Raw genomic sequence first — 27,246 nt, forward strand, 5'->3', positions numbered from 1 at the left:
TTATCAGGAATTAGATTAGGTGTCAAATATTTGTCACGATACATGGAATTTTGGGAATCATTCAAATTTGGGAAATGTTTTAAACTGATTTTGAGCTCACCATTCCATTCTTTCATATTAATAAAATGTGATATTCTTAGCCCTAGTCTAAATATCTTTTTTTTTTGCACGAGACATGAGGTAGATAACAAATTCATAAATAAATGATGTATTTGGTGCATTTAATTCAACACACATTTATTAAATATTAAGGAAGGGCCGCAAGTTGAAGTCAAATCTTGCTGGCCTCAAATGTTTCGAGAGGAGACCAAGATGTAAATAAAAAATCACAGCCAGGGATATTAAGTTTTATGGTCAATGTAAGTGAAATACTACTATTGTAACCCAAAGAGAATGATGATCAGTCTCAAAAATGGTAGGGATTTTCAAGGAGGAGGTTGAATTGATCTGGTGGCTGTCGCTGGGAGGGGCAGAGGGAACTCCAGGCTCGAGAAGTAGCTTGTGAAAAACACTTAACTCCAAAGAGCACGGCTGCCTGGGCGGGTAGGGGTGTGGGCAGGCAGAAGCTCCGGTGGAGCCCTGGCCTGTGGTCGGCCTCCCTGCTCCTTTTTTTCGGGGTGTCTCTAGCATGCACGTGATCTGTGGGGTCCCACTGAGCCAGGTGGTGAGCGTCCTGCTGTTGGTCTGCTCCCAAGGAGCCTCTCACTGACCTTGGAAAGGGCTCAGGACCCTGGAGGCAGGGACTGCAGGCTTCCAGAGTTTCCATCTGGGAGGGTGAGGCTGTGGCTCTGAGGGGTCTCTCGTTGGTCCTGGGGAGGAAACCCAGAGCGGGCTTGCTACAGCCATGCCCAGGGCCCCATGCCAGGCCAGAGGATGGAGCCCAAGTTTCTGGTGGCTCATGAGTAGGTTGATTGGAAATGGTTCCCGTGGAAGATGAAACTGAACCTGTGGATTACAACACATTATGATTTTTACATTTAAAAAAAATGAAATGATCCTTAGCTTGAACTGAATAGTTGGCATCATCCAATCTGACCGTATAGGATCAAAGAATTAAACCAGAAAAATTATGCTCCTTAGTTTATGGCCTGGTTTGAATAGAATTATCAGAGCATAGTACTATTATTCCTGTTCAAAGCATTATAATGCAGAGAACTATACTTCAGGCAGAAGTTATGTTGGGCACAAGTAAGTATTATTTCCCCCTTCCAAATTTGATGGTTGCTAGCACTTTAGATTTTGTAATGATTCAAACAAATTGGCATCACCTTTTAAATACTGGTAATATCAACGAATTATAGAATTACGATGATGTTGGGCCTTTTAATTGTGCTGTGATCATTCATTATTATAACTCACATGAGCCAAAGTCTGTCTGGACTTGTAACACGGAGGCCTTCTATTTCCTAAATATTAAGCTTCCTACTCATGGGCGAGGCCTTGCGAATACCCCGCTGAAACTCTCCACTATGAAAGCCTTAAAGAGGTCTGTAGCCTTAAGACAATGACATGCCCAGAGTTTTTGTTTTCAACATTTTTCACCAATTGTAATGTTTCTTCTAGGCATTCCCATGTGTATCTCACACGTGACTCAAATTTACAATAAGTTCACCGTGCTCACTAAGAAATCCTGTGATCACTCATGTTACAACAAGGAAATAAAATGCAGAGAGAAAAGACAAAAAGAGAAGCCTGTAGGGTAGGAAAGGAGAAAGAAAAGAGACCAGGGAGGCTGAGGATGTGGTATGCTCTGGATGAAGGGCCGGGCGAGGAGGCCCTTGGTTCCCATTCTGTTTGCCTCCTTCTGAGTGGTCACCAGAGGGTCACCTTGGGGCAGCTGAATATGGATCCACTTTGCAGACAGGTTGACGATTCAGGGCCAAGGGGCAGATTTTGCCAATACAGCTTCTACTTCTTGGGGACAGTAGAAATTAAGAAATTAAACATGAGTGACTTTTTGATAAGGAAAATGTTAATCAACCATTCTTAAGGCCAAATCCTGATTGCACCCTTGCATTTTGAAATCCAGCTAGGAACGTGACAGGGAGTTCTAAACTCTGGTTGTGACTAATCTCACATGGGTTTTGGGGGGCCTCTCTTGTTGATCTCTGTTAACTGTTATAGAGCACCACCTCAGCACATCAGCAAGCCTCATTTCACATGCCCTGAAGATTCAAGAAGGAAAGAAACAACGTTCCTATGGCAACTGGAACTCAAAATGTTGGTTTTTATCTTTATTCTCTTTGATTTTTTTTTTTACAAGTAGAACTCATTTATTTTGCTAGAGAAAATTTAATGTAGAAGAGCTACATTGGGTGTGGCAGGAAAAAAAGTCACTTTTTCTCAGCAAAAGACATTTTAATCTCAGGGCATGTTCTAGAATAATCAAGACTATTAAAAATCAGGCAGTTGCACTATCCAATAAAAACAACATGAAATGAAACGGTCTCGTACATCAGTAGAAATTCAAAATCTCTAGTGTCAGAAGAAGCAATGACATGTACCAGAGAAACCAAGTTGATTAAATTGACTGGATATTTTGGCATCACATACATAAAGTTGTAGTTCTAACATGAAGGTTAAATTAGACCAAATCAGGTATTTCTGCTAAATTGATGAATACTACTCAAATGACTAGCTAAAGCATTAAAAATTCATTTAAAAGTAGTAATTTGACTTTTAACGTGCATAAAAGTTTTAAATATTTACATTGAGGTCAATTTATCTTTAATTGGTAGATACTACATACACAAAAAAGCATGCTGAGAGAGAAAAAAACACTATCCAGAACAACATGAGTTCTCTATCTACACAATATTTTATAACTATGCAGATCTTTACATTTTTTTTCAAATTTCCATATCTATTTCTCATTTCATTCTCCAATCATTTTGGTTTTTTGGAAGTACAGAGACAGTATGGCAACTTCCAGCTCAGAGATGAAGAAAATGATTAGGGTCCAGCCTAGGTTAACAGCTTGTAATAGTAGAATAATCTAGATTTTTAGAATGATGCCCCAGATTGTCCCCATCTCCTGGTGTCCGTCACCTTGAGAAGCCACTTTCCGCCTACACTGATGGAGCTTGGTTCAAAAACTGCTCTTGGCCACAGGAGCCGTCGTCTGTGGGCTGCAAGACGAACTTTGCCAAGTGCTGGAGGCTTGTGCTGGTGCTTTCTGAAGAACCATCCTGCAGCAGCTGCACAAGCCCAAGCTGGCCTCTTGGAAGCCCAGCTGAGTCCTCCGCCTTTCAAATGAGGTCGTCCAACTAGCCCCACAGGCCAACCAGGGAGCTAGAGCCGGCCAGAAAAGAGACTCAGGAGCCAGTGCTCACTTGCCTTGGCTAATTTGAAAGTGGTAGAGGAAGGACTAGGGTTGGGTCTCAGGATCCAATTTGAGCTCTCCATTGAGAAATAAAAAAGTGGCTGTCTTTCCCAGAAGTTGGATAAAAAAAAAAATGATCTGAAGGATTATAATTTGAAAAGAGAGAAATTGGATCCATTTTATAGCGACCATCAAAGGCTTTAGTTCTTAGCTTATTTCCACAAAATTCTTTTATCTTTTTAACTAAATAGCTGTTATCTACAGACACGTTTTTCTACTTTTATTTTTGCTCTGTAGTCTCTTGCCTCCTCGTATGTGGCTTTTATTATACGGTTAAATTTTCTAGTAAAGATATAAGATAAAACTGTCCAGGTTTATTCATTTATTATCTTGACATATTTGTAATCCATGGCATATGTATTTTACCTCATTCTGGCCTCTGGAGTTGAATAAAATAACCGAAGTAGTATAAAGTAACATTTTTCACTTGCAGACTTCCCTCTGCGGTGGCTTTGCACACTTGAATCAGTAGGTCAGCCGGGCTTCAAAATAAGACAGGTTATTTTTGCTGCTTTACATGGACAGAGCCCTGTGGGCAGGATCCCGGGGGGGGGGGGACCTATTTTTCAGTGGTTGTCATCTTCGTAGTTGCTGTATTGAATTTCTTTCAACTCTTTATCAGGTTTTCTTCAGTTTTGAAGATGGATTATTTTTTTCTCCAGGCACAATAAAATTATTTCTTAAAAATTAAGATTCCATTTGAAAGGGAGCCCAGCAGTGCTGCTGAGGTCCATATCTACAGCTGGGCTTCCCAAAGCCCCACAGGAAAAATAAGAATCCCCCAGGACCGTCAACATTGCAACAGGAATCTAGGCATCAGCTGGAGCTTTTCCAGTACTAAAAGGAAACACGGTGCTTTGTTGAAGGCATTTGCAGAAACAAAACCATCCTGCCCTCTCTATTTATTTTTGAACTCTGGTATTCTCTGTGTCCAGGCCCAGGCTCAGCAGGACAAAAGCTGCTACCAGAAACCCAGGTAGTGGTGCCAGGCCTGGGGAGCTATGTGAATCTGAAACTGGGGATGCTCATGTTTAAGACCTAGAGACAGAGATGGATCAACTAAAGGGCCCACCAGAGCCACTGTGAGCTTGTTCCCCCGGCTCTCACATGCTTTCTAGAACAATGGCTCCTAGGTTGCAACCCCTACTTTTACTTTCCTGGGCCTAAGTTTTCTTACCTATAAAAGGAAATTGAAGCCAGGTGCAGTGGCCCATGCCTGTAATCCCAGAGGCTCTGGAGGCTGAGATAGGAGGATCCTGAGTTCAAAGTCAGCCTCAGCCAAAGGGAGGCACTAAGCAACACAGTGAGACCCTGTCTCTAAATAAAATACAAAATAGGGCTGGGGATGTGGCTCAGTGGTCGAGTGCCCCTGAGTTCAATCCCCAGGATCAAAAAAAAAAAAAAAGAAAAGAAAAAAAAGAAAGAAAATTGAAATTGAATCATAAAGTACTTTACTTTTCGAAATGTGCGAATCTCTATGTAAAACAGGACCCCCAGCAAAGCATTTGTGACTTCCTCACACTGAAAAATATTTACTGTGCAGTGTCTCTATTCGAGTCATCTCTGCTCCTCATTATCTGCTCTATATCACTGTGCGTTTGTCTAGATTCATTTTTAGGAAAAAAACCCCACTATTTTAGTTATTTATTTTTTGGTCTTCCCTTTAAAGGTTTGTAAAAAGATGGTGTGCTGCCGTGAAGGATCTGGTTTCAGAACGTCAGCACAGAACCTTGAAAGAGTTGACCAGCTTAAATACGGGTCTTGAAGTATGCAGAAAAAATGCATAATTTGCATTGTTTTGTTTTCTGCAACAGTGTTTTTTCCAAACAACACATCTGTCATGTCCCTATTGACTTGAAGCCATGTAGAATGCACACCCTCTTTGACAGAGACAATTAATAGTGCATTAGGGAATTTTCTTTCCTGAAATAATGGAGTTCAGATTTAGTCCAGTCATCTAATCCAAGATACTGATATCACGTTGGGAGCAGAGTCCCAGGGAGCTTCCAAATAAACTGCCATCATCAACCATCCTCGATTTTAGTTTGATAGTCACTTGTTCAATAGATGCTATGAGAAAGGAGATGTATAAAGGAGATGTACATAGGGAGTATATATAAGATGTATACAGGGAGATGTATAAAGAAAAAAACCACTTAAACATTGACTTCCTTAAACCCTGAAGTGCTAGTAATGGTCATATGTAGCTTAAACAAGAGTTAAATGAGGTGGTGCATTTCCAATATGGCTCAGGGGTCAAGTTCCTGGAATGGTGGGAAAACTCAGTGGTGATTTCGAGGTGGGAAGTGTGGCCCTGAGTGCTCTGTGGGGACTGAGGGTGAGTAGTGGGAACTGGTACCATCTAACTGATCGACCAACAGTGTAGGCTGGAACATGGCCAGCCCTGTGAGGTGGGAAAAATAAAAATGGGTTGCATAGAGGAAGAAGATGATACTGTTTCCTAGAGAACTTGGGCAAGCATTCATGAAGGTGGTGGAATTTTGGGGGGGGCTTAAAAGAGAGGTTTAGGTTTCAATAGTCAGTGTGGGGACATGTGATTTCTAGGTTCCGTAGATGGCAGCCATGGTCAGCATGGAGTTAGCAGGAAGAGATCTCCTTGGCAAAGCATCTGAATCCTAGGGTCAGAAGCAGTGGCAAGTGGCAGGATTCAAAGTTGTGCCTCTAGCAGTGTCCTGTTCAGCCCCTTGTCAGGGACTCCGTGGTCCCATTATTAGATGACACGACGGGAGGGGGAGGTATCGTCAAGGTCCACAGTGCCAACCTCGTGAGTGTGATCCAGTCTAGAGAGACGATGTTTGAAAGCATGCGTTTAGGGTTCTATAATTAAGGTCACATGGGCAGGGGTAGCGTTTAGGTGGGAAGGAGGGTGTGTGGACAGGAAGGGTCTGGTTTCAGAACGTCAGCGCAGAACCTCAAAAGAGTTGACCAGCTTAAATACGGGTCTCATGCCTTCGTATCAGCAGGACCGAAGCCATGACCGCGGCCTTGTGGCCAGTCTGTTATTTCTTCCTGACGTTGGCAGGGAGGTGGCGGTTGGGTTGAGTTGGAGCTGAGGTCATGGGACCTAAGGATGGCGTGTGCCACTTCCAACTCTCAACCAGCCCTTCCGGCAAGGGCTCCTAGCGGCTCCGGCCTCTGGTGGTGTGGTGCAGGAAGGGAGGGCCTTGGGAGTGTTATGACCAAGTTGGTGATAACACATAACTTGGGGGCAGCTCAAACTGTGACCTCTCAGACACTGCTCCTGCTCTTCTACTCCTATCTAGAGCTGCCTCCCACTTAACACAGGAGATTCACTCCAAGGCCCTTCAGGGAGGCCGGAAACCATCAGTACAGAACCCCATGTATCTTTGGCTTTTGACTGCACATACCTTTCCATGAGGACACGTCATTTATAAGTCTGGCACAGTAAGAAGCTGATAATAAAATAAAACAATTATAACAACATATTGCAATAGGAGTTATGTGAATGTGTTCCCTCCCTCCCTTTTTATTTTTAAAGATCTTATTCCATGGTGCTCACACTTCTGCTTGTGCTGATGTGAGATGGGATGGTGTCACACCACGAGATGACCGAGGTGACCCCTGTGGCTGGGCCACGCAGCGTTAGGCAGTGCTTGGGAAGGACGACCATGGACGACCACGGGGATTCTGGATCACGGAGCAGGATGATGTTGGGCAGGAAGCATACACAGCCTGGACCTGGTGGCCAAAGGGGTGATTCACGCTCCCAGCAGGATGGAGTGGGAGGGCGAGAGGTTTCATCACGCAGCTCACAGCGGCGCACAGTTGAAAGCTTAGAAATCATTTCTGGAATTTGACATGTAATGTTTTCAGATGGCTATTGATGGTGGGTGACTGAAACTGCAAAGGGCAAATCCCCAAATTAGGGAAGATTATTGTATGTATTCACTCCAGGGAATCTGGAAAGCAGGCATGAGGAGTCGTGATTGAAATTATGGTTTGTAAGAGCACCAAAGTGAAAAAAAAAAAAAAACACAAATGTCCATCAGTAGGAAATCCCAGTGCCCACCAACAGAAGAAGGGGAACTTAGTTTATATTCACAGAAGTATCACATGGTAGTGAAAATCAGTCTCTATGATACAGAGATAAAAATAAGAGACGTAAGGGTGAGAAAAGAAACAAGTCACAAAGAAAAATAAACGCCATCATAAATGTTTACAATCACCAAGGAGAGAGAAGAAAAGGTAAGACCGTTGGTTAGTGGTTTTCAGGGTTGTAGGCATGTGTGATATTTTTTTAATGAGGAAGGGAATTGTATAAATAATCTGTTGTCAACCTAATGTGGTGAACGGTCACCTACAGCTCAGTGGGCTTAAGGAAAGAAACTTGCACTGTGGATCTCACTCACATCTGCTGTGCTCATTGGCTCTTGCTGGTGCCTGGCTGGGCTTGCTGATATTTCCCTGTCTGGGATGCCAGGTGGTTCTGCCATCTTGGTGGGTGCATGTCCACTGCTTGGCTGTTGCCTGATGGAGAATGGCCATGATCTGGGGGAGCAGTTCTGCAGCCCAGGCAGCTGATCACCATCCCACTGTCTGACCCTGGCCATGCTCTCTGGCAATAGGGTCCTGTGAGGGGGCGTGCAGGAATATGTAGGTGCTTTTTGAGGCTCATCTTGCTGGGCATATTCTCACATCTTGTTGGCAAAAGCAAGTCACCTTTTCAAGCCTGGGGGCGGGGAGATGGGTCACCTGAGAAGCCCCTCAGGGCTCTGAATGAATCAATCCAACATGGAAGACTAGTCACAGAATTCAGGATCATGTGACTAGTTCACCACATTAGGTTGACAGCAGATTATTTATATAATTCCCTTCCTCATTAAAAAAATATCACACATGCATCTGGGAGAAAATAGCAGAGAAGCTCAGGTGTGTGTCCAGGTCATTGCTAAAGTTATGGCTCTTAAGTTGGGAAGCAGTTTTGTTTTATTTGTAAGTATGTTTTACAACGTACATGTACTTAATGTAAGCACCAAATGCTATTTTTCTAGAAAACAAACAAACAAACAAACAAACAAAAAAAACATGAAATCTCCCTACCCCAAAACAAAACAAAACAAAACCTTCAAATGTAAGAAAAACCACAGGGCCTGTTAGTCCAGTGATCTAGATTCTCTTTCGTATGTTCTGCAAAATGGGATATTAATCATCACTTTTTAAAAAGATTGTGACTTTGACAGTGAAGTCACTTGTTAGAAGAAGTTGAAGGGCTTGCTTTATCAAACTGGTGACAATAATTCTCTCTCTTCCATTTCCACCATGTAGAAACCCCGCATTTATTCGGCTTTCCTTTCCTGTCTTTTATTCTGTTTGTTTTATTCCTGGAACAAAGATACCACAGCTTGTCTTCGAAAGATTTCCATGTGAGTTTGAAAGAGTGTAGAATTTGGAACATGCTACAGCTCAGATAAAACTGTTGATTTTTTTTCCCCTTTTTTCAAAGTGTTCCTCAATTGGACCCAGATCCCAGACCTCCAGGGTTTGATTCATTCATCTCTAGCCGGGCCTGTGTTTTCTGCCTCTCTCCAGACAACCCGGAGATTCACTCACAATAGATGCTTTTGCTCCTTTTCTCACATCCAAAGGAATTAATGTTTGCTCGGGCCTTTGAAGATGCAGTGTCACGCATGTGCTATTATTAATAATGAAATACAGATCTGCTTCACACCATCTGAAAAACAGGGCTGTGCCACCACCAGAGAACTTTTATTTAACCGACTCCCCGTAATGCTTAGCCCAGACCCAGCTTGGCTTCAGATTGGGGCTGGTCCTCCAACACGGGTAGGGAAAGGAAGCCACTGGAGGGCAACGACACATGCGCAATGCAGTTAGAAAAAAGAAGAGAAGAGGGGCCTCTGTAACCCTTGGAGACCACCCTCACCCTGCTGCAGGCATTTCAGCCACAGCCGGGTTCAGGACCCAGCACTTACTGAACAGGGCCCCCCAAGGAGCCCTTCCTTGATTCTTTATGCATCCCAAAGAGGGTAAACGTACCCAGGCTCACACCGGCAAGACAGGGAAGGGGTCCACACATTCTGTGGCCCGCCTGTTCTTTATGTTTGTCTAGGGCTTTCAGTCACTCTCCCTTTCTTCCCCGTAAACCCTGATATCACTCCTACCATAGCTTTCTACCTTCACGAGCTCCCTCGTCGTGCCTGCGTTTGGGGGAGATGGATGTAGAGTGAAGCCACTGTTAAATCACAGCCCAGTAAACTCTCGGGCTGGTCCCCTTTAGAGAGACAGGTGCAGACACACGGCTGGATTGCCAAGGACACCTCTGTGGGTCCCGCTGACGGGCAGGCACACCCACCCACCCACCCTAGCAGCCAAGGAAGAGTGAATTTGCGAGCTGGGTCTGTATATCAGGATCTGATTTTTTAAATCTGTGCACCTGTCCTCCTCGGTGGGCTGCGTCTCAACTCGATCTCCCCCATCCTGCCCCTGCGGGTCTGTGGGTTTTGGATCTGGTTATTCAAAATGGACTCCAGGGTGATTTGTGAGTCACCCAGTGTTTGCAGGACAGGGAAGCGTTCCTTTCTCCACTCCAGGCCCCAACACGGAAGGTGTTGTCTGTGGAAAAGAGAACTGAAGAGAGGAAGAGAGGAAGAAAAGGGGTACAGTACAGACCTCAAGGAAATCAGGACCATGCTGTGCAAAATCACGACAGCTGTTTCTGTTTTCATTGGCTGTTTCTCTTGGCTCCATTTTTTCAGCAACTGCTGTTCATATGAGCAGGAAGGCCTGCGGCCTGGGCAAGCTCCACAGAGGGAGGAGGGGACACCAGGCCCGGGCGGGAGAAGAGGAGGGCAGCGGCTGGGGATGGGGGGCGGAGTTGTGTGCGGTGCTTGGAGGGGAGACACATCAAAGCATTGCTTTTTGATAGCTTCGTGGAAACCTCAGTGATGGACTTCAGACGCACTTCATGGCAAGCCCCTAAAAGCACCCCACCCTCCTGGTGGGGTCAGATGAGTGGTGTGCTTAAGGCCATGTCCTACTCCTGAAAGGAAGGCCGAAATCTCCAAGGAGATGAAGTGGCAGGGCACATCCCTTTCTCTCTCTCCTTTCTCACTCTGATGGTGATTCACCTATTCCATTGCACGGGGCCAGACACAGGGGGACTTCACATTTTTCCAGGGGACTCTCTCGTGGTGAGGAATGGACTGAGCTATGTGTTGGCTAGTGACCCTGTGAGCATGTTGGAGGTGGGATGCAGCCCCTCAGGGCCTGGAGTGAGCTGTCGCCCACCTCGATCCCCAGCAAAGCAGCTGGAAGGCCAGGGAGGGACAAGACATGGCAAAGCCCACAGTTGCTCTCTTGTTTAAATTCCGTTAGGTTGGTGACTTAAAGTGCATTTTTAAGGTCTGCTTACATGGGAGCTCTTGAATGTGGTTCTGTTCTTCCCTGTGCTCGTCTTAATACATACTGTCTTTCTTAATCAAGTTAATTCTCCAAACCCTAGGGGAACATCATTCTGAAAGTGAATATCATGTCCCCAAGTGAGGGCAAATGGATAGAAGGCCTGGGAGGTAAGGCACATAACAAGAGGAAGGACGTGTTCCTTATGTTTGACTTTCAGTTATATAGAAAGGAAAAATGCAATAAAAAGCCAACCAAGAGCAACCCCTTTCTCTGGTGATAAAGTGGTCACATTTTAAGAGCAGTCCCTGCAGGGTGGGAGTCCAGCCCTGCAGCCCTGCCTGGGTGGTGGTGGTGCTTGGAGACTGACTTGGTTTTACCCTGATCTGTCTCTGACTCAAGAGCAAATCAGAACCTATATACCTCAGTGTTCACAGCTAAAGATGGAGCCGACTTGGGAAGGTGGGATGATTAAAGGTTACAAAGCGTTTGCATCTACAAAGCCTTGTGTAATTGCAAGCATTAAATCTAATAACATAATTAGGTGTTGAAGGCGGTGTCTTGGTCATTTTGCTTTCTGAATGCAGGGAAGGGTGGCTTCAAAGCTCCTTCCATCGACTTTCCCCCAAAGTCGCTGAATGACCCGGAAAAGGGGTGATTTGGACTAATGCTTTTTTTGAACAATTATATATTTTGAGATGTGCCAAGGTTTTCTCTGATTTTCTAATGTCATTTCTCTTGTTATGCTACTGTCCTCTATGTGATAAAAGTGACTAGTAATGCATCATTTACCAAACATTAAAGCTGCTGGAAGACTTTTCAGGTAGGGCAGGATTTAACAGAGACAGGGACAGACTGTTTTTGAAAGGGGCTCTCTACAAAGGAAAATCAGGGATTTTTATCAGGTTAAAAATGCACAAAGAAGCTAACCTCTGACCGCAAAGATTGAAATTGTTTCTCAGGAAAGATGCCGGTTTAGGGAAAAACACCAATTTTGTGTTTGGTGTGACACTTAAAGTGTTGGAACCTCTCACTAATTGCCCTGGGGACAAAGTCATTTGCCTTAGGCTCTGGTTGCAGAATGGGTTGATTGTACTTGGCCACAGCGTCATTAAGACAAGTCTGAAAGCGCTCAGAATTTCTGTTCTTTGAGAACATTTTCCCCTTGTACATCTGGTAACGGTTGTTATGAATTCAAGATACTCTTCATCAGTAGCATCTTTTACAAATGAAAACTGGAGTTTTGCATACTGAAGTTCAGCCAGCTACCCTCATTAGCTGGCATCCGTGGGACCTCACTGGTAAAAACATGTTTCAGCTATTATCTCGACAGAGGACTGTATGTTCACGCACACGCACAGTTACCAGGCTGAGCACGCCCTTCTTTGGGTCGCTCTTTGATGCTTTGTTGTTCTGTGGCTTGTGTCCACATGAGGATGTCAGCCATGGGCAGGCAGTTCCTTGCCATTATGATTCCTCACCCAGTCTCACCCGCTCTTGTTTCCTATTTGTGTCGGGCTCCAGATGGATGCCAACATTTCAAAGGGCACACCTCATCAGTTCAAAAGCTCAGTTTGCCTTAAGTCATCATCAAAGCAGACACTTACATGAAGTGCCTGTTTATACCAGATTTTTCTGACATGCAAGGACAACGTGGGCATCTCAAGGGGAGCAGTTGCCTGGTGAGACTGGGTGACCCCCGGGATGAGGCAGGTAGGTCAAGAGTGCTGTCAGGAGGCAGCCTGTTCTGAACGTCGTGCCCTCTGCTGACCTCCGCTGGGGGCCTCACCAACGGGAGCACCTATAGCTCACGTGCGGGCATGACCTCATCGGAAGAAAATTTCCAAACCCTCAAACACATCTAAATGTGTGGGTGGTGGTTTATATCTATTCCTAAATTTTCTTCCTGTCCCTCGCACCGGAGAACCCGTCCTGGAAATCCCCCTTCGCCATCACTGTGAAATACCAAACCCATGAGGACACAGGAATCCGTGCTGACTAAGGCAGCTTTCCTTTCTGAAGCTTGCCGAAGCTCCTCCCTGGGAGAGATTAAATGAAGCCTGTGCGTTCCCACTTCCCAAGTCCATCGCCACACATCAAAGGAGCGCCGTGCCATCCAAGCTCCTCTCCCGTCATGCCCACACTCAAGTATGCTGTTTTATGTGGGTCCACCAAAGTCTTTTTTTGATTTCTCTCCCCATCTGTTCTTTGAATAAACATGCATCCTAAAGAGAAGGAGGACTTAAAGGATCAAACTTGGTTCCTGTATTTGGAAAGGCTTTCAAAAGACCACACCAAACTCGGCCACTCGGTCAAATGAGGTTCCGTTCGCTTCTAATAGCATTTAATTACCTCCCCCGCGCCCTCAGATGCATTTGCTGCTTCTCAGTTTGCACAACTTGGCTAGTATGATGTCCAATTTTTTTTTTCTTTTAATTTGAAACCAGGTGTATGAACTTGTAGGAGGCTGCCTCTGGCTGTGTTTCCACCAGACCAACGCAGCCGGTCTCTTTGGGTAACCGACTTGGCTGCACTGGGTGTCTGGAATTGTAGAGACCCGCTAGCCACAGACAGAACCAGGTTTTTTTTTTTTTTTTTCCCTTTTTAACTGTTTTAGATGCTGTTTGGTGACCGTAGACATGGTACCTTAGTGTCCTCCTATCAAATAATACCTTCAAGACACAGTTCTGTGGTCCTGATTAAAACTACCTTTTGTTTTTTTTTCTTCAGATAAGTAAGAGGGAGGAACTTCTGTGGAATGTTATATAAAATTTTAGTTTTCAATAACTATTTTCAGCTTAGACCCTCCGAGCGGACTGCGTGGGTTTGTTCATCTGAATTGATTGACAGTGGCATAATGTACAAAGACTGGACAATTTCATGATCACAGTTTAACTTTGATGGATTAATGTATTTTTGGTGAAGGGCCAGCTTGTAAATACCGTAAGCTTTGCAGGCCAAGAGAAAAAGGAACCATATTATGTAGGGACTCATATGACAAAAGCAAAGAGTCTTGTCCCTGGTCCTCCCATGCGTCCGATGGACCCTCCCCGGTGGTGGGCATTCCAGGTGGCCATCACACCACAGGCAGAGGGGAGCAGAGATGCGGGGAAGCCGGGCTGGGTCTCTGCGCTGGAGCAGCACCTGCGGGCCTTTCAGCTACAGGCATCTGAGGGGCTTGCTGGATGGCTGTCAATTCCTCACCCCTGGTTAGACGGACAGCTGGATTCTGATGACCCCCAAATTGGTGTCTGGGCTCTGAGCACCAGCGATCTACCTTACATGTCCCCTTCATTACCTGTGGGCACCTTAAAGAAAGATGTCCCCCAGTGAACTCATCCTCACCTTCTTCCTCCTGGGCCCTATTTTTCTAAATAGCATCCCTGCTCCCCCCATGGCCCAGGCCGCCAGCCTCCCGTTCCCTTTCCCACGCAGCCGCTGGCCTGGAAGCAACCTGAGCAGGAATGGATCTGGCTTATAGCTACGGAGCTAGGCCTCAGCAGAGGACCTGACCCAGAGCGGGCTTCCGAGGTGGCTGTGGAGTGATCCACCCATCAGCAAGCCCAGGCTCTTCTTGGTTCATCTCCCTACTCAAAACCCTTCAGTGGTTTCCCAATGACCAGACAATAAGCGGGGACGACATAGCAGACATTGAAACGCTCCGTTTGGGTCTCGCCTACCCTGAAGACTAACTATAGAGCACTGTGTTAAGTGCACCAACATCTCTCGTCCTGCTTTCTCTGCATCCTGAAGTCCAGGTAGGTAGAGAGTTAGAGGTTGGCGAGGACAAAGGCACCGGTTAAAGGATGAGCAATCACAGCACTGCCTTTATTTAGAAAATCTGAAACAAGACCTGGAGGCAAAGACATCAGGAGAGAAGATAGTTTTAATGAGGTCATTATTCACATGTAAGCACTATATTGCATACTGTGTCCACTACATCCTCAGGCATTGCTGTAATAGCTCAGGTATACATAAGTGTCCATCAACAGGTGATGGCGTGTGGTATGTATACAAGAAGTAGGACAGGGTTCAGCCTTTAAAGAGAAGGCCCTACTCCTGTCATTTTGAACTTGGAGGACCTCATGTGAAGTGGCATGTGCAATTGTTATGTTTGAATATGGTTTGTCCCTACCAAAACTCCTGCTGGGGATGCAGCCATGTTGAGAAACAGTGGGGCCGTTAAAAGACGTTTGGGCCCAGAGGAACCGCCCAGGGAAGGATTAATGCTGGTACCGCAGGAGTGTGTAGGCTGAATCAGTTACTGAGAGAGGGTTATTACAAAGCCAGCCTCCCCACGGGCTTGTTTGAACTGGCACCTACCTGCCTCCCCTTCTGCTTCTCTGCAGTGTTGGGATACAGTCAGAGGCCCTGACCAGAGGCCAGACATTAGAACTGTGAGCCTAACAAATCTGCTTTCTTTATTCAGTTTCCAGCATAAGGTGTTCTGTTACAGCAATGGAAAACCAACCAAGACAGAGTGACACAGGAAAACAACTGCAGCACCATCCAACTCTTACCTGGAAGCTAAGAGGAATGAACCCTAAACACAGAGTAGAAGGATGGTCACTGGGGATGTGCGGATGGTGGCCACAGGACACAAAATTTCTGTTCATAGGAAGAGTGGGTTTAAGAAATCTGTCCTACAACATGGTGACTGTAAATATCAGTATACTGCATACTTGAACATTGCAGAGAGGAGACGTTAATTGTTCTTACCCATAAACAAAGCATAATTATGTGTGTGAGTGCCCTGTCATTGGGGCAAAAACCTAAAGTGGACCACATAAAGGGGAAAAGGTTTATTTTGCTCACAGTCTCAGAAATTCCAATCTATGGTCACTTGGCCCTGCTCCTCGGGCAAAGCATCATGGTGGGGGCCCGTGGAAGAGAAGGCCTATGCACCTCATGGCCACTGGGAAGGAAGAGTCACAAGGGGGCCATGTACTCATATCCCCTGAAGGATAGATCCCATGTCCTCACTTCCTGCACTAGGCCCCATATCCCCTCCAGGACACCCCCATGTCCTCACTTCCTGCACTAGGCCCCATATCCCCTCCAGGACACCCCCCAAGGCCCCACTTCTTCCACTAGGCCCCATATCCCCTCCAGGACACCCCCATGACCTCACTTCCTCCACTAGGCCCCATATCCCCTCCAGGACACCCCCATGACCTCACTTCCTCCACTAGGCCCCATATCCCCTCCAGGACACCCCATGACCTCACTTCCTCCACTAGGCCCCATATCCCCTCCAGGACACCCCCATGTCCTCACTTCCTGCACTAGGCCCCATATCCCCTCCAGGACACCCCATGTCCTCACTTCCTCCACTAGGCCCCATATCCCCTCCAGGACACCCCCATGTCCTCACTTCCTGCACTAGGCCCCATATCCCCTCCAGGACACCCCCATGACCTCACTTTCTCCAATAGGCCCCATATCCCCTCCAGGACACCCCCATGACCTCACTTCCTCCACTAGGCCCCATATCCCCTCCAGGACACCCCCATGTCCTCACTTCCTCCACTAGGCCCCATATCCCCTCCAGGACACCCCCATGACCTCACTTCCTCCACTAGGCCCCATATCCCCTCCAGGACACCCCCATGTCCTCACTTCCTCCACTAGGCCCCATATCCCCTCCAGGACACCCCCATGACCTCACTTCCTCCACTAGGCCCCATATCCCCTCCAGGACACCCCCATGTCCTCACTTCCTCCACTAGGCCCCATATCCCCTCCAGGACACCCCATGACCTCACTTCCTCCACTAGGCCCCATATCCCCTCCAGGACACCCCCATGTCCTCACTTCCTCCACTAGGCCCCATATCCCCTCCAGGACACCCCATGGCCTCACTTCCTCCACTAGGCCCCATATCCCCTCCAGGACACCCCATGGCCTCACTTCCTCCACTAGGCCCCATATCCCCTCCAGGACACCCCATGACCTCAATTCCTTCACTAGGCCCCATGGGGTGTCCTGGAGGGGATATGGGGCCTAGTGGAGGAAGTGAGGACATGGGGGTGTCCTGGAGGGGATATGGGGCCTAGTGGAGGAAGTGAGGTCATGGAGGTATCCTGGAGGGGATATGGGGCCTAGTGGAGGAAGTGAGGACATGAGGGTGTCCTGGAGGGGATATGGCGCCTAGTGGAGGAAGTGAGACCATGGGGATGTCCAGGAGGGGATATGGGGCCTAGTGGAGGAAGTGAGGACATGGGTTCTAATTCCAAATTACTTTTCATTTAGAAAACAGTGTTTTAAAAACCACAAAATTCTTCAAAATGATGTAAGTATTTAAAAGAAAAAAGCCTGTGAATTAGTAGCTTCAAAGTTTAGGGAGAAAGCTTCCTCTGCCTCCACAAGACAATACTGTCTCACGATTATCCATAATTAATTATAGGAGCCAGACTCACCTGCAATCTGAGGGTCTCAGGAGGCTAAGGCAGGAGGATTGCAAGCTCAAGGCCAGCCTCGACAAGTCAGCAAGACCTGGTCTCAAAATAAATTAATCAAAAGGGCTGGGGATGTGACTTGTAGTACAGTGCCCATGGGTTCATTCTCCAGTGCTGGGGGAAAAGTAAAAGAGAATAGAATTCATTTTTGTTCTAAAAATGTTGATTTGGGAGTAAAGTAGAAAATTTCCTTCCTTCCTTCCTTCCTTCCTTCCTTCCTTCCTTCCTTCCTTCCTTCCTTCCTTCCTTCCTTCCTTCCTTCCTCCCTCCCTCCCTCCCTCCCTCCCTCCCTTTCTTCCTTCCTTCCTTCCTTTCTTTCTTTTCCCTTCCTATTTTTTCTTTTCACAGAAAGGAAGAAACTGGTACAAGTAAAGGAATCCAGAACTGGGTGCCAGTTGGCCTGGAGGGATTGGTGAGACTCTCTCCGAGGCTGGGTTAGGGTCTGGGCCTTTCAGATGGACGCGGCTTCCTGTCGTGGTAATGCAGAAGAGGTTTCACCCGCACGATTTCCCCAGAGTGCTCGCTAATAAGGTAGTCAGCTGGAAATCACTCTCTGCAGCCCTGACCATGGCTTCCACGAGGCCGGCTGAGGTCCACTGTGCCTTTCTGTCTCATGTTGCCTTTGAGTCTCATCCAGGAGTGCTCCTTAGTGCAACTTGGGGCAAGGTGGCCCCAGATCCAGCCTGTGGCAGTCCTGGCAGGCTTGCCCAGGCGGGGTCTGCACGGGTTGGGTGCAGCTCATCTCAGGGGCCTGGCGAGGCCAGCCTCTGAAGTCCAGGAGGACGGGCTGAGGGGGCTCCCTGATGTCTCTGCTCTCTCTCTGGAGTTGTCTGCTCAGGAGCATTTCACACAGGCCAGTGAAGGACCCTTAGGAGCAGCCAGGAGTGAGGTGCAAGCTCTGGATGCTCCCCAGAACCCTGGAAGTTCCTTTGGTGACTCTTTCCAGGCTGAGTTCTCATGGCTTGCTCTGGGTCCCCCCCACAAGTGGCCTGAGCTTTCACTAGAGGCGGCGTGTCTATTTTTCTCACCCCTAATTAATTAGCAGGTGATCTACCAGAGCATCAGGGCTGCCTCTGTGCGGATTTCTCCAGCCCCAGCCTCGGACTCTGGCTCAGTGCTACGAAGAGAGAAGTTCGACAGAATGTGAGAAAGGCCACCGTGGAGGTGAAGGCTGAAACGGGGCAGAAACCTTCATCCGCAGAAGATCAGCCTCCGTGTTTCTGTCACGTTACCTGTTGAACACTTAAGCTCACCTTGTTGATTTATGGGTGAGTTCTTCTTTATTGAATGATCATGTTTCCCTTTCTAAAATTTCTGGCCTTATAGTTTCTCTTTCCTCCTTAGTTGAATCAGTAAACATGTTTCCGTCAAGTCAAATCTGCTCCAATTCTTCACCTGGGGCCTCTCTTGTTAATCCCCAAGCTCTGTCTGTTTTCTTGTGGGGGCCAGACCTGTTTCTTAAGAATGGCGGGATCGAGATGAGGCTGTACATTCACCAAGTTTCATTGTACTTTCCTCTTCCTCAAGCGCAGACAGATCCCGCTTGCCAGAGCCGCAGAGGTAGGTGGGAGCACGTGGTCGATTCCCGTTAGTGCAGTGTGAACGGGCACACTGTGGAGCGGTGACTGTCTCCTCAAAGTTAGGGAGTTAACTCCCAGTTCATTCATGTGCCCACATGTGAACACACACACACACACACACACACACACACACACACACACACGGTTTGTATGTACATACCCATCTGGTTTGTTGGCGTGGTGGATCTGGGGTTGAACCCAGGGCCTTGCATGTGCTGAGCGCAGGCTCTAATTGGTGCCACTCCCAGTCCTCCCAGTCCCTCTGTTGATGGGACCTGGGGGCAGGGCCTTTAGGAGGTGACTAGGACGAGATCCTGAGGGTGGCACTCCCATGATGCACTACTGGCTTGATGAGAAGGGGACACTCCACTAGCAGGTTGCTGTGTCTCACCATGTGACATCCTCGTCATGCTGCGATGTGGCAGGAAGGTTCCCAGAAGATGCCAGCACCATGCTGTTGGGCTTCCCAGGCTCCTGGACCGTGAGCCAGGTGTGCTGCTCTTCTCATGCAGACGGACAAGAGGACACGTGAGTTGAGTTGTCCCCCCTGGATGGGGTCCCCTGCCAGCCTCTTAGGAGGTCTGTTCACTTTCCCCTCGAGTCTCCGTTACCTCATCATTAAAATGAGCAGAATGATGTGTGCTCTGCAGAGTTGCCAGAAAGTTGTTTCTTCACATGTGATTTAAAGTAAGGACATTGGATTTGGTCACCATTAAAAAGCTGGGTGACTTTGAAACACATTGGACCTTTATAAGCATAAGTTTCTTTATGTTTGAAAGTAGAAGCAGCACCTGCTGGTGGCACGTACCAGACATAGTGAGTTTTCAACAGATGACAGTTGACACAATGGTTGATTAGGTCGACCACCAACAATCTGTTAAAGGAAACAATTTTAAGTTCCCAATGACTTTATTATGCACTAAATGACTGCATGAGTTTGAAGAGGTCTCTTACCTCTTTCCTAATCTAAAAGAAAAACATTTGACGAGGAGCTATATTCTCAATCCTCCAGGAGTAGAAATTACATCAAGAGCAGTTGGGCTTCAGAATGAAGGCTGGAAGGAGATGATGCTGAGTTTAGTCAAAATAATTAATTTCTAGTAGTAGATCATACTGGAAACAATTACAGATGCTGATTGAAGTCACGACATGTGCATCGGCACTGTGTGTGTCATGAAAAGACACACACACACACACACACACACACACACACACAGCCCATAGCACACACTGCTCCTGCCCTTAAGGAGTTTTGATTCAGCAGCGGAGACAGGTATATGATAAACTTCCTGCCCTAGAACCTAATTAAATTAACAAATATCACAATGGATTCATTGTGGGTACAACGGCTGTTTTATGTTCGTTTTTAGTTAGAGTTTGGTAGATAATTATAGCTACTCACTGCATCAAAAATAGGATCGCTTCAATACTGAAAACAATGTCTGAAATAGTTGCCAGCTTTCCATTTGGAGATCTGAGATTTATTTGTTTATGGCAAAGGAAATAATGGTCCACACATTCTCCAGAAGTACATTAAAGCCCAACGCATCCTCCATTCTGAGTTTCCAGGAAGCAGAGGAGGTGGACACAAGATAAAAGGACAGAGTTCAGTGGCTCAAACAGTCCCTTTAGCTTGCTCTCCGTGTTCAGGGGCCACTCAGCACCTGTAAGCCACAGGTGAGCATGTGGGTTGGAGGCTCCTGTGGGTCAAGTCTTCTTCTCTCACTCACCCGCCACCTCCCAGCTGCTCCGTCTGTCTCTCTGTGTGGTTTGCGCTCCTTGTGGAGAGGTGGTCTGCGTTCTCATACCTCTTATCTGGTGGCTGGGATCTACAAGGCCAGAACAGAAATGCCCCTTCTTCTCAAGATCAGGGCTGGTTCAACCTCGAATCTGTCGTATTCCCTTGGTCGAAGCTGAGTACCATTCTCGATGGGAAGAGCGTCAGCAATACTAGAGGTCACGGCCTCTTCCCACAGTGTCTGGGGCACATGCTGTAATCTGAAGTCCTTGATTTTTCACTTAACTGACTATTGTCTTTTTCTGAGTAGGCAATAAATGAATGGTTGCTCCAGCTTGCTTTCTTCAAAGTAGACTGCTGGAATTTTGGCTGAGACAATTCTTTGTGTGGATATGTGACTTTAAATTTATAGGGGTACTTTATTTACCAAATTCCTTGAACTTCTAGTGGTACAAGGTTTTGCAGAGCTGTACATATATGTACAAGATGCACCCTGCTCACAAGCAGGATATGATGTTATGGGGGACATATTTAGTCATCAATTAAAAAATACTGCATGCTTCCTTCACTTTAAAAAAAAAGGTGTTCATTGTAGAACATTAGAAAACCTTGCTAAAGACAAAGCATGCACACCTCGAATGACACTATTCAGATGTGACCAGAGCTGCTAATACACTGATGGATGTCATGCCAACTATTATCATGAAATAATAATCCTTCTACATGGAAGGACTTCATTTAATATAGATATACTCTATAGAACCTTATATTGAATTCTATATAGTAATATATCTATATATATATCACTTTTTGAAATGTGCTTTTGATAATTAACATTGAGAAAAACAATATAAAGCATTAATTAAATGAAGTATTAAATACAGTCAGAGGACAAAAGTGTGTAGGGGACTATTGGCTGGAGTTGCTGGGAGAGTCCTCATGTGGTAATTGAGGCTCAATTGGCAGTTTGAAGAGTGGGTAGAATTGGGATTGACAAGGTCCTAATTAAGAACTCTATAACGGACTGAGCAAAACAGCACCAGAGGACAGTCCAGCTTGTCCCCGGGTCCCCTGTTATTTTTTCCAACTTTGGTAAGTATTTCACTGGGTTTTAAATCATGTTTACCATACAAACTTTTGAATTTGAAAACAGTAATGCTTTTGAGAGACGTAGGGGGACACGGAGCAGGCGGTGGTTTTTAAAATGCCTTCTTACTGATGTCATTAAACTCCGCCTAGTGTTCTACCTGAGCCAGTAGATGGCTTCGGTGACAGCTGTGATATATTGGTCCTGCTCAGAATGGGGGGTGGGGACTTCAGAAATGGGTGAGTGAGGAAATAATGAAAGACACCCTCTGAAGACCATCCATAATTCATGGGGAGATGGAACCCAGAATTTCTGTTTCCTACCTAGAGCTAAAGTAATGAGAAGAGCCTCTTCACTGTGCTCAGCGTCCTATTGTTGTCAGGACAAAGATAGGTAGTCATCACCAAATCCCATGTCAACACATATTATAGACCAATACGTATCACATCCTGAGCCACGCTAATGTACTCTCTAATATTACTCATATCCGTATCCGATACTAATGACATGCTAATGAAACAATCAAACAGTGTAAATTACAGGAGGTGAGGGCAAAACCAATTTTGTTTCTACTCTTTCCGAGCCCCACATGGAAATGTCAAATGACTGAGGGAAGCAAACTCTCCACATTAGGAATCCTACTTTCTGATGAAAACTAAGAAAAGAAATAAAAAAACAAAGCGTTACTTTGATAGCAGATACAAATTTTTACATATAAAAACGGGCCAGTAAAATGCTGTTTTTATTCGGTTACACTTGATTGAATATAATCTACCTAGCAGCAAATCCAGAAACTTTACGTATACACAAAATGACCTTGAGGTTATTGCCTGCGTGGTGTCCAGCTAATTAGCTATAGCTAGTGTTTCTGTCGTCGATTTAGGCCAAGATATTAAAAATAACTGAAGGATTATTTTCTTACAATTTAAGAGTGTGTGATTGTTGTTAAAATTCTTGCAATTATATAAGGAAGAAAATTAGGGCCGGGTGGATGAAGGAACAATGTGTTTAAGTAACACCTAGTATATTTTAATTGAGGTAGCAGGTGCTGTAAAAATATTGTTATTGAGTGAATGAATGGTCAGTTTTATATCATTAGGAAGATGCTACAACATGAAAAGGCCGTTGGTGGTGGTTTCTTAAAAATGAGCATATTAAAATAATATTTTATGTTCTTATAAACTTTCTATTAAAAGTTGTAAAATATACTAGGATAGATCATGATGATAAATAGACCAACATTTATGGCCAATGAAAATAACATTTCATGGTTAATTGGTAATTCTAATGCCTCACTTGTTAAAGTTCATATTGTAAGGAACAGGGTTCTTCTAGATTGTAGGAACCACCAGGAGAGCACTGTAGTTATTTTTAAATTTTATTGGTCAGAAGAAACAGTGGAGAAACTTGCTAAAAGCCAGATTCCTGGGCCCCCACACTGACCCCTTCTGATTGAGCAAGAATTTGTAACGAGGACTTCAGGTGCTGCCAGGCCAGAAATCTGCTTGCTGTCCCTATTGTGCAAAACAGGACCCTACTCATGACATTCAGTCTGGAAGTAATTAATAGACCTGAAGGTCTGTTATTGGTGGGGGGGTATCTTATTGTGGCTTCTGGGGATTCTTTCTAACTGGATCGAATTCTCTGGAAGTCCTCGAAACCAGTCTGAAATACTCAGCTTGGCTCACTCTGAACTTACGTTCATGGTGAGCCTGGTCTGAATTTCCTCTGTCATGTCATCTTTCTGGGTTTTAGTAACCATGTGATGCATGCCTTTCTTCCTTTTCTATCTACAGAATAGATTAAGTAGCATTAGAATCAACTGCATTAAAAATTTTGGTAAATAAAGTAGCCTGAACATCTATTTCCATTCAAAATTTATATGTCAAAATCCTAATGCTCCATGTGACGGTCAAGGGAGGTGGGGCATCTGCAAATTGGTTTCCTCAGAGGGCAGAGTGGGCCCTTGAGCAAGTCCTCTCTCTTCATTGGGTATCTGAACAGTGTTATTTTTCCACCTGTCAAATAAATTTACATTTTGGGGTGGGGGGAATGGATATTTTCTCCATGCTTTCGAATATTTTGGGTTTACATTTGGTGAAGTAAATCTGCTTCCTTCAATTTCTTCTGAGTTGGTGAATCCTGTTGCTTCTTTTTTATGTATTATTTTGATTTCTTTATCCTCTTTATTTTGATTCTAGGTGATTCATAAAGAAAATGGCAGCAAGTTGCTGAAAAGAATATTTTTTAGAATGACAAAGCGATTTAGAATTTGTTTAATAGGAAGATGGGAAAGAAACATATCAACTCAGGTAGAAATGCAATGGCTCTGTGTCCCTTACCAGTCCAGTCAGCCCTGCAGTGGAGAGCAAGGCTGTCTTGTTCTAGTGCATTTAAACCAGATTTATGTGAAGCATAGATAGAACAGCGCGATTCCATTTTGCTAGTGGTGTGTGTAGATTATTTACTAGTTTGAATTTTTGGCCTTGATATGTCAATGTTGGTTACATTTCAAATCTCTCTCTCTCTCTCTCCTCTTTCTCTCTCTCTCTCTCTCTCTTTATATATATATATATATATATAAATTTTATTGGGTTAAAGCTTTCAAAGGATAAGCTTACATATCTGTAAAATTCTCCTAAGCAGCGAATCAAGGGCCAACATCAAGGAATATGGCAGAATGAAATAGATAAGTAAGAAAATAGATTATGTCATTGTGGGTTCATGTCAGGTGGTGGCTGGTTCTCACTAAATCCTTCCTAGATCTTGAATTTGACTCTTCTTAGGCATGATTTGTTGACTGATCTGAAAAGTAGGAGGGAAAAAATATAATAATGTCCTAAATATAGTGGTTAATATTCATCCCATTTAGTTATTTGATTCTAATAGGTTTGATGCTATTGATTGTGTGATGGATACAAGTTTGAAGAAGAAAACATACCCAGACTTTAGGCTTTTTGTGTCTAAGAGTGAAACTCCTTTTCTATAAAACTCATTTGTAGCCCTGAAGAGGTTGTTTCCTCCCTGTAGGTAAGTGATGGGTTGAAGGTAGAATTCTAATAACTTTTCAACACATGTTGACACCTGTGGTCTTTCCTCTCCCTTGCTGGTGAGGTGTGGCAGAGCTAGTTATATCTGCATTCGCCATGAAGATGCTCTCCCTCATAGTCAGCGCCAGGTGCACCGTGGTGCACAGTAACTAATGGATAATGATGGGACATATTCACACCTTGAAAACGAGGTGGTGAATTTGTTTGAATTTTCTCGTAGAGTTCAGCACAATGAGAATCCCTATGGAGACAGACAGGTTGAAGGGTTTTTCTGGCAATAGCACGTGTTGACAGAGGGCTGTGTTTCAATATGTTTTGTGCAGGAGGAGATCACAGCTTTGGTGTGTGGATGCTGGTGAATCTTCCTCAGGTGTGTGGCACTGGTGTTACAGCCCGTGGAACCTATCGTTCTAAATGCATCCAGGAAGCCAGAGAACCTCTCTTCTTCCAGATGACATGGCCCTCCGCAGGCACTGATAATTAAATGCACAAAGTGAGAACTTCTCTAAAAGCAGTAAAAACAAACACAAGTTTGAGGGCACATCAGGAGGTGGTGTCTCTCAGGGCGAGGATGGAAAGAAAGAGATTTCATCCTCATTTACAGTAACTCTCCTATTACAACACAAGATAAAAATCTGTGTTGGGGACGGATTTCCTCCCATCCAACCTCCTTTTGTGAATCTACTAGACAACTGAAGTTGGATGTCAGAGAGTATTGAAACCCCATGCCTCTGTAAGAAAAGGTGGAATCAAATCAGTGCCCTGGTGAGTTTAAATTGCAGAATCTTGTTAAAATGGACCCAGATTTTGTAGTTTTAAATTTTTACTGGGAAGACCGTGAGGTCTAGTAACGTTTGGTGGGCTTCAGAAAGGTATGCCTCTGAAAGATGCAGGTACCTCTGTGCTTGGTTTGGGGGTTTGTGTTTTCCCACTCAGGGACCCCAAAGGCAGTTGTCTCCATGGAGTAAAGAAAGAGCAGATGGGACCCCTCCCCCTGCCCCCCTCCCCCAGAGTCCTCTTCTCAAGCCGGAGATCCATGGCAACTAAGCCCTTCCTCCTCCGCTCTCTGAGTGAGTCACCGCTGGCTGAGCACACACGGAAGCTCCGGTGTTCCTGCTGGCTCTGAAGGTCTGGTCCCCAAGCCCTGAGCTAAAGGACAGGGTCATGCTGACCTGTGATCCTAAGAGACAGACGTTGGACATTTTAAAAATAATGATTTCCCTTCTGCTCTTTTCCTTGTGCATTTTTTCTTCTTCTCTAATTTCCCCCAGTTCCTCTCATTATTCTGGAAACAGCTGTCTTCCTGCTCCCCGTGCTGAGGGAAGCCCACCTGCTGCGGGCCATGGTCCTCTGCCCTAGGGATGCTGTGTCACCCTTTAAAAGATGTTTTCAGGTGTTTTTCAAGCAAGATTTCACCCCCTACATGTGATATTTCAGGAGCCTCATCAGGGCCTCTTTTCCTAAGATGTTGCAAGGCTGGGTTTTTAGCAGTGCAAAATATCCAGGTAGACCATGAACGTGCAGTCAGTTAAGTCACGTGGGACGTGTATTAATGGCCGTGTGGATTCGATTACTGGGTTTCAATTTCATTTTCTAGAATGTGTAGACTTTTTAGAATGTGGCTTGGGGGATTGCTGGTGCTCTGCAGGCAGAGTCTGAGATTGGGCTGAGTCCTCTCTGGCCCAGACCCTCCCTCTACCCCTGATACATATGACGCCGGATTCACCACCTCAGGCACTTTTTACCTCTCTCATTTCTTGAAGCACTTTATTTCTTCATCTCTATGTGCTCAGGTTTTCTGTGGGTATACAGTGGAGGCCATTAAGAGTTTGCCTTAAGACCTGGGATTACAGTCTTTGATCAGGTTCCTGCCGAGGATCGTGCAGGACTCGGAGGTCCTGCCTCTGTGTGTGCCTGTCAGCAGGGTCACTTGGTGTGGAGGCCCTGCCAACCCTTTTCTGGAACCTCCGCTGAGACAGGTGTGTGTGCCCAGAGGCATCCTGGCCCCCCACAGAGCCGACACCTCCAGGCCTCACCTGGGGATTTACTAAGTGGTCTTAGGTGCTGCACTATTTTACCATTTTTAAAATGCTGACCAGTTGGAAAGCACAGTCATCAATCAGGTTTGTAAAGATTGGAGACGGAGGCCTCGGGATTCCTCCTTCTTTTCCATTCTTGTTTTCCCATCTTGGCCAGCAGAAGCGGAATCAGGTTGGATAAACACAGGAGTCCCTGGGCCTTTAGCTTGTCCACGCAGGATAGTGAAGGAGGTTTTCTGAGCAAAAGCATAAGATTTCAAAGAATTCCTTTTTTTTTTTTTTACCTAATGATAATTGTGAAAAAAAAAAGTAATTTTGTTTACTTTATCAATTTTAAACTTGGGATCTGGGGAATCCTTGGATCCCTGGTCCTCTGAGGTATTGTCATAAGTGGTGAGTGTAGACCCAAAGGCTTTGAATCTGAGCCACCAGAGGTCAGAAGACCGGAGGCGGGAGCTGTAGCGGGGGTCACCTGGACAGCTGACTGAGTCAAGGGCTTGCCGTTGTACAAAGG

Source organism: Ictidomys tridecemlineatus, chromosome 8, assembly GCF_052094955.1.
Source record: "Ictidomys tridecemlineatus isolate mIctTri1 chromosome 8, mIctTri1.hap1, whole genome shotgun sequence".
NCBI lineage: Eukaryota > Metazoa > Chordata > Mammalia > Rodentia > Sciuridae > Ictidomys > Ictidomys tridecemlineatus.